This window comes from Macaca nemestrina, chromosome 14 (assembly GCF_043159975.1).
Source record: "Macaca nemestrina isolate mMacNem1 chromosome 14, mMacNem.hap1, whole genome shotgun sequence".
Lineage (NCBI taxonomy): Eukaryota > Metazoa > Chordata > Mammalia > Primates > Cercopithecidae > Macaca > Macaca nemestrina.
The window spans coordinates 30,044,342-30,059,325 of NC_092138.1; the positions used below are offsets into that span (position 1 = coordinate 30,044,342).

The window sequence follows — 14,984 nt, forward strand, 5'->3', positions numbered from 1 at the left end:
GTGGACGTTGCAAGGCCATCCTCGTTGCCAGGACCCCCCGCCCGCCCCAGTCGGAGATGGGAGGACCGCACCGTCTCACGGTGGGGTGGATTTCTTTTCCCCTTGCGGGTGTGTGTGCGAGGATGGAGGTGGTAAATACAGGTTGGTAGAAGGAGCAAGCCGGGGTGGAGGAAGCTCTTCTGCTTAATTCTCGCCGCGGCAAGGCCCGCGGGCCAGGCGACGCGGCGAAGGTGCACGAAGGTGCCTCGTGGGCCTGGTGGAGTTGCAGCGGCGCGCAGGCGCAGAGATCCGCCCGCTGCCGGCTCTGCGGTACAAAGAGCGCGCGGCGGAGAGCCGGGCGTCCTCGGGACTGAGGGAGCAGTCAGGGCTTCACCAGCCGCGCCGTTCTCACGCGCCGCTTCGGAGTGCAGCCGCAGCCACAGCTGTCTCCCACCCCGGGTGAGAGGCTTGCTGGTCTGCCCCAGCTTCCCCGCCCAGGCGGTGGCCGCAGAGCCCGAAGGCTCCTGTGCGATTCAGGGTTTAATTCTGGCGCTTGCCAGCCGGGGCCGACTCCGCCCCCTGCGCCCCGCCCCTCCCCGAGCTCCGGGTCCGCGGCGGAGCGAGCGAACGGCTGGCAGGTTGGGAAGAGCGGCTGAAGGTGAGTGACGTGGGAGGGTTGCGCTGCGCCCCTTTTCGCTGAGGGTTTGCCCCGGAGCGCCAGGCCCCTACCGCTGCCTCAGGCTGGCCCCCGCGCCGAGCCAACTTGGCGCGCGCTGGGGTCGCACGGTGGCCGTGGGGGTGGCGGAGGGCAGCCCCGCGGGCTCCCGCTCGCCCGGGTGAACCCGGCGGCCTCGGGGCGGTCCTAGGGAGGGGTCCGAGAGGTGGTGTCGGCCCCGCGGCCGTCGGAGTTTGGCGCGCTGTGCAGCGGCGGAGCTCGGCCGGTCTGGAAGACGGAGAGGCGCGCTGGGCACAGAGCAGCGAGAAAGTTCGTACTGGGCCGGCCGGCGGGAAGGTGTGGGCGCCTGCCCGACCCCGGCCCGGAGCTCTGGCCTTTGGATGCCTCTGGGCCGTTCCCCAGCCCAGGGTGGAATGGGGGACCCTCTCTGAAGCGGCTCTCCGTGAAGTTCGGTGCTGTGCTCTGCAGGAGGGAGTGGCGGTCAAGACCCCTTTATCCTCGGCCCCAGAGGGGCAGGTGGCTTCAGGTCGCCCTCCGCCAACTCCGAGATGGCTCCGGCCAGGGTTGGAGGGCGGGGAGGTGGGGGAGGGGTGTGTGTGGGCGCTGCGGCGCTCAGGGCCTCTGGGGGCAGCCCAGCCGGGCGCGGACAGCGTGGGTTTCGGAGGACCAGCTGTTCCAGGTCGAAGGAAGGTGCAGGGGCCCTTAAGCGGGCTTGCCCCTGAATGTCCCGTTTTCCATGCCGCTTTGGCGAACACGCAGTGGCACTCGCAGCAGCCACTGCCCCTTGACCATTCGTCTTCTTCACCTGGGTCTCATGGAACTTTCAGAGGCAACTGTTCTTGGTGACTCTTGCAGGTCAGCACGAGCCGTGCTGCACGAGCATGACCTAGTGAAGGCCTTGGCCGTGTTAGCGTTAACAACAATTTATGGCGTCCCCCAGCGCTCGCTTTCTGCACATGGCCTCTACGGAGGGTCAGCCCATCTTATTAAATAATGGATTCTATTAGACCCTGATACCCGAGACTAATAAAGAAGCTTAATCATCCAGATCTATAATCGTGCAATTCCTTTCCTCACCTTCATTGCCCCCCACCTCTGGAGTTGAATGGAAATTAGGGTCTGTTTGCTTATTTTGGATTCCTGAGTTTATTCAAGTTCATTTTTAGGTGGTGTAACAGCTAACTAGCTATTCATCTGCCAGTTTCTCTTTTCATCAAACTTTCTCTACTAAAGTGTTGAGAAGTGCCACGTTTTATTTAAAAAGTTGAAGTGTAATAAACATAAAAATTTACTCTTCTAAAGTGTAAAATTCAGTGGTTTTTAATATATCCATAAAGTTATGAAATCATCACTACTATCTAGTTCTGTTTTGTTGTCCCCAAAAAGAAACCCTATGCCGATTAGCAGTCATTCTTACATCTCCCAGCCCTTCTCCCTCATTTTAAGGCAGGTACTTAGGAAGTTTTTCCAAGATAGAGGTTGAGTGAGAAAACGAGAGGTTATTACCTTCGGTCCTTTTTCTGTTACTAGGTTTGGGGAAAGGTGCTGCTGAAGCAATGGAAGAAAAATTAAGTATTGACTGTCCTATGGGGAGGTTAAAATGAATAAGGATGGAAGAGAAGCTTCCAGTAGAGGAATAATTGCCTCCTTTAGAGATACACAAATTGGGAATACATTTTATCCCCTTAGGGCACAGGGATGCTCTCTGGACTCTAGACTTGCCTAGTCCATAAATCACTCTAGTCGAGGTTCTATCTCAGCAAAAGTGAGTTCTGGGTGTGTGTGTGTGTGCGCTCTCGGCAGGGAATGTTAGAAGGAAAAAAGACTGTAGGCTTAAAAATAATTTTTTTAAATATCCAAACTGGCCCCAAGGAAAGAAACCAAAAAACCACAGGCAAATGGCTACTGGAATTGATACATTGAAGACTAGTTTCATTTCATGAGTATCGGTGTCTGTTCATAAATAGTTCTGAGTTAGTGTGTGCATACATTAACTTTTTAGCCCAGGTGGGAGGAGGAGGATGGAAAAGGATCTAGTTGGGGGCAGTGCAAGGAACTGGGGAGAGGGATGGGAGAATGGCCTAAAGGGGCAGTGCTTGTGGGAGCTGAGGACTGTTAAGATGGAGTAACTGTAGGGTGAGCAGATTCTGAAGCAGCAGAGTGGGTCTGAAAAATTGGACCCTTCACTCTGGCTTTTTGTTGGATAATGTGTGCATGTATTAAAAATCATTTTTAGTAAGGAGAGTTGAAGCCATCCAAATTATGCAATATTCACTACACTTCTCACTCACCCTTCAATAAAAAGTCAACTTGTTTTCAAGTGTTCGGGGAAGTTTTAGGCCTGTTGCATGGGTGAGTTGGCTTATGCCATTTTTTTTTTTTTGTAATTTAGAACATTGACATAGCAAGACTCCGTCTCTACTTAAAAAATAAAAAATAACCGGGTGTGGTGGCACATACATCTGTAGTCCCAACTACTTGGAAGGCTGAGGCAGGAGGATCACTTGAACCCAGGAGTTTGAGGTTGCAGTGAACTGTGATCATGCCACTGCACTCCAGCCTAGACAACCGAGCAATATCCTCTCTCAAAACAAGAGGAAGAGCTGTACCATAGGCATACGTCTCCCACACCCCACACCCCCGCCAATGGAGTTTCGCTCTTGTCACCCAGGCTACAGTGTAATGGCACAGTATCAGCTCACTGCAACCTCTGCCTCCCAGGTTTAAGCGATTCTCCTGCCTCAGTCTTCCAAGTAGCTGGGATTACAGGCATCTGCCACCATGCCCGGCTAATTTTTTTTTTTTTTTTGAGACAGAGTCTTGCTCTGTTGCCAGGCTGGAGTGCAGTAGTGAGATCTTGGCTCACTGCAACCTTTCCACCTCCTGGGTTCAAGCGATTCTCCTGCCTCAGCCTCCTGAGTAGCTGCCACTGTAGGCACGTGCCACCACACCCAGCTAATTTTTGTATTTTCAGTAGAGACGGGGTTTCGCCATGTTGGCCAGGCTGGTCTGGAACTCCTGACATCAGGTTATCTATCCGCCTCTGACTCCCAAAGTGTTGGGATTACAGGCGTGAGCCACCCAGCTTGGCCCTTTTTTTTTTTTCCCCCAAGATGGGGTTTGTTCTTGTTGCCCAGGCTGGAGTGCAATGGCGTGATCTCAGCTCACTGCAACCTCTGCCTCCCAGGTTCAAGCGATTCTCCTGCCTCAACCTCCCGAGTAGCTGGGATTACAGGCATGCACCACCATGCCCGGCTAATTTTGTATGTTTAGTAGAGATGGGATTTCTCCATGTTAGGCTGGTCTCGAACTCCCAACCTCAGGTAATCTGCCATGCCTTGGCCCCCCAAAGTGCTGGGATTACAGGCGTGAGCCACCGCGCCTGGCCCATAGCTGTACATCTTAAGAGTACATCTTCACAAAGTGAACGTAAGCATATAACAAGTACCCAGGTAAAGAACCAAAATATTGCCAGCATTGCAGAAGTGCCCCTATACTCTTGTCCAATCACTGCCCCTCCCGAAGAGTAACCGTTATACCAACTGTGGATAGATTTGTCTGTTTTCATGCTCTACACAAACTCACACAGTATATAGCTTTTAGTATCCGGGTTTCTTTCTCTCAACATGATATTTGTGAGATTCAGCTGTGTTGTTGCTTGTGGCTGTACAATTATTTTCACTGCTGTGTAATATTCAATTGTATGACTACAATTTATCAATTTTTAGGGTTGAGGGGCATTTGCATAGTTTCCAATTTCTTCCATGGCAAATAGTGTGACTTTGAACATTCTAATTCTAGTATATGTCTTGATACACAATACCCAATACAAATGTGTACATTTGTACAAATTCTATTCAGAAGCAGAATTTCTAAGTTCTGAACTAGGATTCAGTTTAGAGGATATGGTCAAGCAGATTTCTGATGTGGTTGTAGAGTTTATACTTCTACCCGCAGTGTGAGAGAGTTCTGTGGCATCCTTTTTAAATTGGAAGAGCAGTAGATCTGCAGAGTTTGGCACATGGACAAAATATGACCTATTTATTGTTATTATTTTTGGAGACGGAGTCTCGCTCTGTCGCCAGGCTGAGTGCAGTGGTGCGATCTGGACTCACTGGAACCTCTGCCTCTCGAGTTCAAGCGATTCTCCTGCCTCAGCCTCCGGAGTAGCTGGAACTACATTCACATGCACCACACCCAGCTAATTTTTGTACTTTCAGTAGACACAGGGTTTCACCATGTTGACCCAGATGGTCTCCATCTCCTGACCTCGTGATCTGCCCACTTCAGCCTCCCAAAATGCTGGGATTACAGGCGTGAGCCACCGGCCCATTATGACCTGTATTTAACCCATCCTAGCAGACTAATTATTTGTTGTCTTCACTTCCAGTGCTTTTCCATGTCTGTTCATGTTTTTATGAAGTCACAATTCTAATATTCAATTTTGTATTTTGTTTCTTAACACAATATCTTAATATTGCTTTAGTCTCTATGACTTTTTAGTCCCTGAATGTGTCTAAGGATATGCTTTCATTTAATAATCCTCTCATTAGAAATGTGTGTTAATTTCTGGTGTTTTACTAGTACATACTGTTGTGGAAATCATCTTTGTGCGTACAGTATTTACCTCCGTCTTGGGTATTTCATAAATTTGAGATTTTTGTTTATGTGGCTTGAGATCTTTATTGTTAAACTGCTGCCTGCAGAGTTGTCCTTGAACCTAATATGGAATTGGTTAAAGAAATCTTTTTTTTTTAATTTTAAATTTTTTTGATACAGAATATCATTGTGTCACCCAGGCTGGAGTACAGTGACAGGATCAGAGCTCACTGTAACTGTGAACTCCTAGGCCCAAGCAATCCTCCCGCCTCAGCCTGCCTGCCGAGTAGCTGGGACTACGGGTACGTGCCACTGTGCTCAGCTAATTTTTCCTTTTTTTTTTTTTTTTAATTGAAGAGACAGGGTCTTGCTAGGTTGTCCAGGCAGGTCTCAAACTCCTGGCCTCAAACAATCCTCCCTCCTTGGCCTCCTAAAAGTGCTGGCACACAGATGTGAGCCACTGCACCCAGTCTAAGAAATCTTTAAATTGCTATTACCTGCAAAAGGGTGTCTCATTGGGTTAAACTGCAATTCTGAAAATAATGGTGAGGTTGACCCTGATAACTTTTTTAAAAATAGCATAAATTGAACTTTTGTGGCAGTTTCATTTACCGATCACTTACTAGTTTTCTTTATATGATACTGTTTGCAAAGGTATTGAGCCAAGAGCTTGAAAGGATATAAGAAGGATCATACCATTAAGTAGTTGATTGTCCAGAAATTGTATCTAAGAATTAAAAATACCAGTTAGGCAAAATTCTTATACATGACCAAGGAGTGTTTATTCTACAAATGCAGTGCTTGTTTAAGTTCTGAGGGAGAAATCTTTTTTGTCTGGATGGTTAGGAGTTGCTTCCCCCAAAAGTAAGACTTGAGCTTAGCTTTAAGGAATCTAGAAATTGGCTAGGGAGCAGACATCACTAAAGAGACACTGAGCCTTCTCAAAGAGAGAGATCAACGGTGCACAGGGAGAGCCCCAGTTGACCACTGGACAGTGGGGTCGGTGCTGCTGGCTTCCTTACCATTCTTTTTCTGGAAGATGCCAAAAATAAGTGAACTAATATATAGGCAGAAAAAAGTACTTAGAGCTTTTTGGGAGAAAGCTGTTTGGTGCATTCTAGTCAGCATCATGGAGTTTAATGGTAAACACCTGCCAGAGATTAGAATGCAGTAGGCTGCTTCTTTGCCTAATTGTAGATCTTAACTCCTTTCCCCTCAGGTAAAATTCAGTGATAATTTCTCTAAGATGAAGGCTACTAGACCAGCCTTCATTCAGAATAAGCCAGTATCACTTAACTTTAGTAAACAGTACTTAAATTTCTATTATGTGCAAGGCCTTGGTGGGGGAAATCAGAGACTAGAAAGCTAAGAGTTCATAGGGAATGAATGTATAATGATGCAAAATCATATTAAGAATAGGCAAAATGATAGAAATACCCAATATTGATATGAAAAGTTCACTCTGGAAAGGAAGGAGATGGAGAAATTAATGCTGAGTAGAGAGATCCGGGTGATATGCCTTGAAAAATGTGTACAGGTGGGAATTAGAGTAAAGGGCACTGCATTTAGGCAATAGGTTTTGAAAAAGTAAAAGTTGGCAGTGCTTGATACATAATACCATGGTCAGTCATATGCTTGGAGACCCAGGTGAATGGCAATTTGAGGTTGTACCTTTCCTCCTGTGACTTGTGACTGCCAAGCCAGCCTGGTGATCTCTGGAAATATTGCAGGTGTAGGCCCAGGCTGGCTACTTTTAATCTAGGATCTGTTGCTTGCTGTGTGACCTTTGACACAGTTACTGAACCTCTATGTGTGTCAATTTCCCATTTATAAACAGGAATAATAAAAGCACCTCCTTTATTGGGTGCTTGTGAGGATTGAATGAGTTAAAACCAACTCTGTTGGTTGAGGCAATCACAAACCTGTCCAGACTCAAGAACACTTAGAAGGGTGGCTGGTATACAGTAAGTTTTAAACATGTTTGCTGTTATTCCCTTAATTTTTAAATATCTGAATTTTAAAATTTCTAATACACATAGTGTAAATAATATAAACCACAAGAGTTTAAAATAAAAACAAAACTCATCACTCTTGTCTGGTCCCAACTCAGCTACAGTCTTGGTTTAGGTGTGATAACTGCTGTTTCTGTTTTTAGTTCTTCTAGTTGTTATTTTAAGCAAATTAGCCCCCAAAATTTAGTGGCTTAAAAATTTGTTTTCTGGTATTCTGAATTCTGTGGATCAGGGATTCAGGCAGGGCTGGGTGATTCTGCTGCTTTTGGTGTTGACTGAGGTCATTCCCTGGTACCCAGCTGGTGGATGTTCTGGTCCACAGGGTCCAAAAAGGCTTCGCTCCCGTGACTTGCTGCCTTGGTGGGACTAGCTGGAATGCTGGGCTCAGCAATGACTGTTGAGCAGAGCACCTACACATGTTGACTTCATTTGTCTTCATGGCAACTACGTGTCTTCGTGGTGACTTCTGCATGGTGGCTCCAGGTAGTTGAACTTGTGTGGCAGCAGGCTTCCCTCATGTATTGCTAAGAGTTCTCCAGAGAAGCATAACCAATAGTGTGTGTGTGTGTATATATACATACATATGTGTGTATACATATATATGTGTATGTATACACATACATTGTGTGTATATATATACACAACACGCACGCACACACACACACACGAGATTTTTAAAACAAGGAATTGGCTTATTCAGTTTAGAGGCTGGCTAGTCCTAAATCTGCAGTGTGGGCCGACAGATGGAGACCAGGAGAATCTAGAAGAAGACTGAAGGTGGTCTGCTGGAGAATTCCCTCTAGCTCAGGGAGGCTGGTCTTTTTGTTCAGTTCATACCTTCAGCTGTTTGGGTGAGGCCCACCCACATTATGGAGGGCAGTCTCTTTTACCCATAGTTACCTAATTTAAATGTGAATCTCATCTGAAAACATCCTCCAAGTCAACACATAAAATTAACCATCACACCGTGCTACGAGCACCTCAGGCAAACCAGTTGGAAGCTGCATGGCCCTTTATGACATAGTGTCAGAAGTTACATAACTTCCCTTTTGCCAAACTGTTGGTTGTAGCACAAAACTTGCTCAGACTCAAGAAGAGGGGACATCGACCTGCCACTTGATGGGACTGTCAAAGAATTTGCAGTATAAAATATACTGCTAGTCTATCCTTGGGTTCATAAATTTGACAGTATCTGTTAATTTCCTGCTAAGGAAGAAGTGGAATTTATATTCCCTCACACCTTTCTTTCTTCTTCTCTCTGTCTCCTAGTTTTTATTAGATATCTTATTATTTTTGTCTTATTATTTTTAGTTGTCTTCTTTTGGTTACCTTTCTGATTTAAATAAAGCAGTCTATTCTTTACCAGACCATAGAGATATGGAAAACTCAGGTTCGTTGAATGGTATGGTGTTGGGGAGGGACACGGCAGAAAAACAGCAAAATTGCCTTGAATGGGGGATGCTTGACAATGAGGCTCTTGTTAAAACACTGCAGCCACTAGAGATGGGAATTGTCTATGAGCATGTCCTCTTTGTGAGCCTAGCAGGTGGCATAATTTGAGTTTTTATTTTCTCTCTTTGGCTTTTAAACTCAGATACCTGTTTACCTTTTCCTTCCCTGCACTTTGCATTTAAATTATGAATGCTGGAAGCAAATGGTATTTTCATCAATGAAGAATCTTATTACAAACACATGGCTGAGTTGAGTGTTTGTATGTGGATGTGCATGCAGAAAAACCTGTCAGAAATAGGTGCTCTCTTGCTTTTTTCATTACCAAAGCAATCAGTTAATTGGAAACAGTGTCAGGAGCCCTGTAACTCTGTTGGGGGTGTTTTGGGTTTTTTCTTTTTTTGAATTCATTTAGTTAATATAATTGAGCAATGGGGCTTAGTTTAACTCTCAGAACACATAACTAATCCCTTTTTATAATTATCTGATCACCCAAGAAACACATAAGAACCTCTAGTCTTGTTGGTTTGCATTCATTGTATATTGCAGATATAACCTCTTTTGATATTTGTCTTATTAATAAAATATGGCTTGGTTAGTGGCAAGAATGTAAATTTGTGTTTGATATCTGCATAATATTTTTGGCTAAATTTTTTCAGATTTCTGTTGTTAATTCTGACTGGTTCACCCTTTGGCCTTGGGGAAAAATAGAATAAAAGCAATTAGAACAAAAGTAGATACTTTGGGAGGCCAAGGCAGGCAGATCACTTGAGGTCAGGAGTTCAAGACCAGCCATGGCCAACGTGGCAAAACCACGTCTGTACTAAAAATACAAAAATTAGCTGGGCTTGGTGGTGCACACCTGTAGTCCCAGCTACTTGGGAGGCTGTGGCAGGAGAACTGCTTGAACCCGGGAGGTGGATGTTGCAGTGAGCCAAAATCACGCCACTGTATTCCAGCCTGGGTGACAGAGCGAGACTCTATCTCAAAGAACAAAAGTAGAAATGAAACCTGAATACTGTATTCACCTTTTCTCTTTTCCTCCCTCCTTCCCTCCTTCCCTCCCTCCCTCCCTCCCTCCCTTCCTCCCTCCCTCCCTTCCTTCCTCCCTCCCTCCCTCCCTTCCTCCCTCCCTCCCTTCCTTCCTTCCTTCCTCAGTCCCTCCCTATTCATGTCAATAGAGCTGCTTTTTCCTATAAAAATAATAGCTTCAGGGTAGCCCTTTTTAGGGGATGGGCTTATTCCTGTTATGAGGTGGTTCAGTTCAGTGTTCTGCCAAATACTCCCTCATTTCCTTTACGCAAATGGAGCCGCAGACCAATCTGACCATCTTGGTGTCATATCCCCTTCTAGTCACAACTCTTACCCCAGGGGTATCCTTACATCTAATATCATAGATCAATTTAGTCAGTTTTTGAACTTCATGTACCTGAGATCACAGAGCGTGTACTCTTTTGTGTCTAGCTTCCCTCCATGTTATATTTGTGAGATTGATCCATGTTGTACGTGGTTATGGGTTCATGCTTATTGCTGTATAGAGTTCCATCATGTGAATACTGCTATTCATCCTATCGTAGATGTACACTGGGTTTCCAGTTTTGGACCAGTATGAACAGTACTGTCATGAATGATTTTGTATTTTCTGGTGAATATATCTACACATTTAAGTTAGATGTAGATCTAGGAGTGCAATTTTTGGGCCATGCAGTTCAGCTGGAGTAGATACTGTCAAAGTGGTTTTATGAAGTGATATTGCCAACAGTGGTGTATGAGTTTCAGTTGCTTCACAGTGCTTGTTATTGTCTGTTGTCTTATTTTAACTAATCTAGTAAACGTGTGTTATTGATTCCCTGGATGACTAATGAAGATGAACACCTCAAAAAGGGTTCATACTTTTTATTTTATTGCATAGCAAAGTAGAAAAACAAAGCCAATTAAAGAATTCATCTAGAGACATTGTATCAGTTCTTTAACGACTCTAGCTTTTCTGTTTCTCTACACTCATTCATTGTGGTTTTTTCTTTTAGTTTTATGAGAGATGTATTTCAAGGAATTTACTTCTAATAAAAATTTAAAGAACAGAGAAGTTTTTGGATAACTCTACTAGTTCTGAGAATTAAGGTATTTAAAGGGTGAAGCTTTGCTTGTACTGTATTACTCTTTCAGGTTTTCTAATTTGCTAAATCAATCTATTGATTTTTGCCTTTCATTTTGATATTTTCATAGGAGAATTTGAATCATATTCTGTAGTTTCCAGGAATTAAATTTCCACATAAATGTAAAAGAAAACTTGAGAAGCTGATGCACAATTTTTTAAACGGTAAAAGAGGAATTGTTAACATAGGGATAAGCTAGATAGTGTGAGGCGTCAATAGCAGTGCTGTAAGTTTTTGTAACTTCTTAGCAAGTGAAATGGGTAGTTTCAAGGAAAACTCACATATGGTTTGATGTGTTTGAGTTTGTTTTAATTTATTTTCTGTTGACATTTTGAAATTTCTTCCTTTAGCTTTATTCTGGGCACCTGTTTTATCCTCTCAGTTGTTTCTTTTTAAGACCGGTATGCCTCTTTAGGAATCCAACATGCCACTGTCATCTAGCTTTGTACGTCTGTGCATATATTCCATCTTCCCTTAAATATTATTGGAGTATTGCTGATCACGGAATAGACACAAGGTAGTCTTAAATATCTGTAAGGTACTTACAGGTATTGTTTGACCTCTTGGTGGCAAGACTATGTCCTGGGTCGAATAATCTAAAGGGTTTTTGGAGAATTCAGGCTTCTGACCTTGAAGGCGAATAAGATTTCTCTGCCTCCAGAGACACCACACTTTTAATTCCTTTTGGAGTTATAATTCAGGAGTAGGAGGAAAGTTTGCTAAATTCCTATGAAGGAAAGTTGATTGAGAGACGTGATTGAAGATTGCTTAATTCATCGCGGTTTCTCAGCTCTGACATGTTTCAGTAACAGTTGGGAGAAGCGATTCAAATTACTGCTGATGAAAGTTGTATATTGTTTTTACTTTTTTAAAGTTTAGGGAATTCAGGGCTAGCTCCCAAATGAGATCATATGAACTTAGTGATGTTCTTTCTGGTGGGTCTTTATTAGAGTCAGTGAGGAGGGAAGGGGAGCGGTTTTGGCTGTAGAGTGGGATCTGAAAATTGTTCGTAATGCTGGGAATGACAGAAATGTGGGTGGGAGGTGCAGTGCAGAGACACTGGCTTGAGGAATAGCAAGGCCTTTTATGATGTGCCCAGGTGGGAGGGGAGTTACTAGGTTATACTTCATAGACATTCAGAAATATTTGTTGAATGAATATGGATCATTTTATCAGTAGCATACTAAGGCTGTCAGATCTGCATGAAGCTATTGATTCAGTAGTTATCATTATAGTGGCTTAGCCCACTGGGTGGTACCTGTCCTTCAGTGTTATGAAGAGATTTGTCCTAATGAGGTTTGACCCCAGCTGCCCTGCCAGGTGTGCATCTGAGTGTGGTTTCTGTTCTTCACCACCCTCTACACACACACACACACACACACACACACACCCTTCTTGTGTTTTTTGGTGAGCTTAGAGCCATGAGGGAGCTATTAGTTATCCTTCCAAAATTCAGCAAGCTGCTTGTTTTTGTTTTTGTTTTTGAGACAGAGTCTCGCTCTGTCCCCCAGGCTGGAGTGCAGTGGTGTGATCTCAGCTACTGCAACTTCCGACTCCCTGGTTCAAGTGATTATCCTGCTTCAGCTTCCCAAGTAGCTGGGATTGCAGGCATGCACCACCATGCCTAGCTAATTTTTGTAGTTTGAGTAGAGACAGGGTTTCACCATGTTGGCCATGTTGGTCTCGATTTCCTGACCTCATGATCTGCCCACCTCGGCCTCCCATAATGCTGGGATTATAGGCGTGAGCCACTGTGGCTGGGCTGCAAGCTGTGTTTTGTCAGGACAGTTTTGATTAGTTTTTAGGTTAATAAAGAACACTGTTTCTTTTTGTTTCTTTTTTAGGTTTATTTTAGCCAACCTCAGGAAACAAAAGCCTACTGTTAGGATATTCATGGGAAAATAGGAAAACCTAATTGGAAGCTTTTTTTTTTCCTTTTAGTGAAATCCTATGTGCTTATAGAGCTTTTTCACACTTTCTAGAGAAGGTAAGCATCTCTTATACTGAGAAAGAGAGGGAATAATATGTCTGGGCTCAGTTCTGCCTGTTGTGGGGAAGGGTGTGCCAGTGGCTCACCTTTTGAGGTTAAGAATGAGTAATAAGACCTTGAGGATTTTTTTCTTTTTCTTTTCTTTTCTTTTTTTTTTTTTTGAGACAGAGTCTTGCTGTCGCCCAGGCTGGAGTGCAGTGGTGTGCTCTCGGCTCACTGGAACCTCCGCCTCCCAGGTTCAAGCAGTTCTCCCGCCTCAGCCTCTCAAGTAGCTGGAATTACGGAGTGCCCCACTGTGCCTGGCTAATTTTTGTATTTTTACTAGAGACGGAGTTTCACATTATTGACCAGGCTGGTGTTGAACTCCTGACCTCAAGTGATCCACCTGCCTCAGCCTTCCAAAGTGCTGGGATTACAGGTATGAGCCACTGCACCCGGCCAACCTTGAGGGTTCTTAGCCATCCTCAAATGACCTGATAAAGTAGCCTTAGTACTGTGGAAAAAACTGTCACTCTTTCATGCTTTGTCAACTTTGATAGCAAAAGGAGGAAACACTGCTAAAGGGGCTTGACGTTTGTATAGTTTATGAATCATTTTCTTGGGAACGTTTCAAAGAAAGTGTTGTAAACCTCTGACCTCACATCCAGTTTGACCAGATAACTGTGCTTACCTGTTTAGGAGGCCCATCTGATTTGAGTCCTGGCTTAAAGCAATTGTTCACATGTTGAAGTCTGTATTTAAGCTCAGGTCCCAGGCTGGGTTGTTTCATCCTGAGCCTCCCCTTCTCCCTTCTTGACCCCCAGTGACCCAGGGCAGTTTTTACTTTCCCGTTTCTTCCTGGCTTTTTACCTTTATTTTTTGGCCAGACACTTCAAGGGGATCTGATTCAATCTAGGCTAGGGGTTAGGAGCATGGGTTTGGGAGCATGGGTTCTAGAATCTAAACTCTACTATTTCCTGCCAGGTGTATGTTTTGTTTGCTTCTTTGTGTTTGGAAAGAAATATTACTATCATTCCATGGTGTTTAAGTGTGTAAGGAGGAGAAGCTGGGAGGAAGATGAAGGAAGACCTAGGATGTGGTATTTCTGGACTATAAAACTCCCTAGGAAAAGTCCCCAAAGAGCCACCTCATTTACTTTAGGCCAGAGGAGCAGAGAAAGGGCAGTGACCCTAGATGAGATACAGTGAACAAGAGAGGTAGAACTCTGGCAGGAAGTAAAGGGTAGAGGCAGGCTCAGAGACCCAAGTCTTGTAGGAAACCATAACTCCATGAAGCCTATGTGGACTTTCTTAGCATTGTGTTAAATTTTTTTTTTTTTTTTTTGAGACAGAGTTTCACTCTTGTTGCCCAGGCTGGAGTGCGATGGCGTGATCTCGGCTCACCACAAACTCCGCCTTCCAGGTTCAAACAATTCTCCTGCCTCAGCCTCCCGAGTAGCTGGGATTACAGGCATGTACCACCACGCCTGGCTAATTTTGTACATTTAGTAGAAACGAGGTTTCTTCATGTTGGTCAGGCTGGTCTCAAACTCCTGACCTCAGGTGATCTGCCTGCCTTGGCCTCCCAAAGTGCTGGGATTATAGGCATGAGCCACTGCATCTGGCGTCTTTCAGCTTTTACTAGGCACCTTATAATTGTGTCTTTTCCCCCAAAGCCCGCTCTCACCACAGCCTCTGGATATCAAGATCTGTCAGCCTTATCTTAGTAAGTGTTCTGAGTTTCTCTGGACTTGCAACTTGTCAGGATCTGCCACAAATTTGTAAGAGGTGGTGTTGAGTGTTTTTCCTTCAGAAATTAAGTTTTTAATTCTTGTATATTTTCATGAGAGTAGCTATGAGAGGAGTCTTAACTTTGGGTATTGTTTCTCTTTGGCTTCTAGAAAAAAGTTTGAGAGGTCTAGTAATTTTCATCAAATTCTTTTTTAAGCAGTCATTTGTGAAACTATTCACATCCTCAGATCTTGGTAAGATTTCCCATGCAGATGGCCGGGCGTGGTGGCTCAAGCCTGTAATCCCAGCACTTTGGGAGGCCGAGGCGGGCGGATCACAAGGTCAGGAGATCGAGACCACAGTGAAACCCCGTCTCTACTAAAAATACAAAAAAAAAAATTAGCCGGGCGCGGT

At 44.5% G+C, this 14,984-nt stretch overlaps 1 protein-coding gene across 7 annotated transcripts in view; it reads left to right on the forward strand.

The window, feature by feature from the left end:
- The first annotated feature begins 504 nt into the window (after positions 1-504).
- Positions 505-14,984, forward strand: part of LOC105491800 (KN motif and ankyrin repeat domains 1) — a 240,821-nt gene continuing 226,341 nt past the window's right edge. For 5 of the 7 annotated variants that reach the window (XM_071077720.1, XM_071077721.1, XM_071077719.1 and 2 more), the window contains exon 1: positions 505-637. The gene's annotated coding sequence lies outside the window, so the exon portion shown is untranslated. The remainder of the gene's footprint in view (positions 638-14,984) is intronic. The other 2 variants (XM_071077723.1, XM_071077722.1) reach the window with 2 other exon arrangements.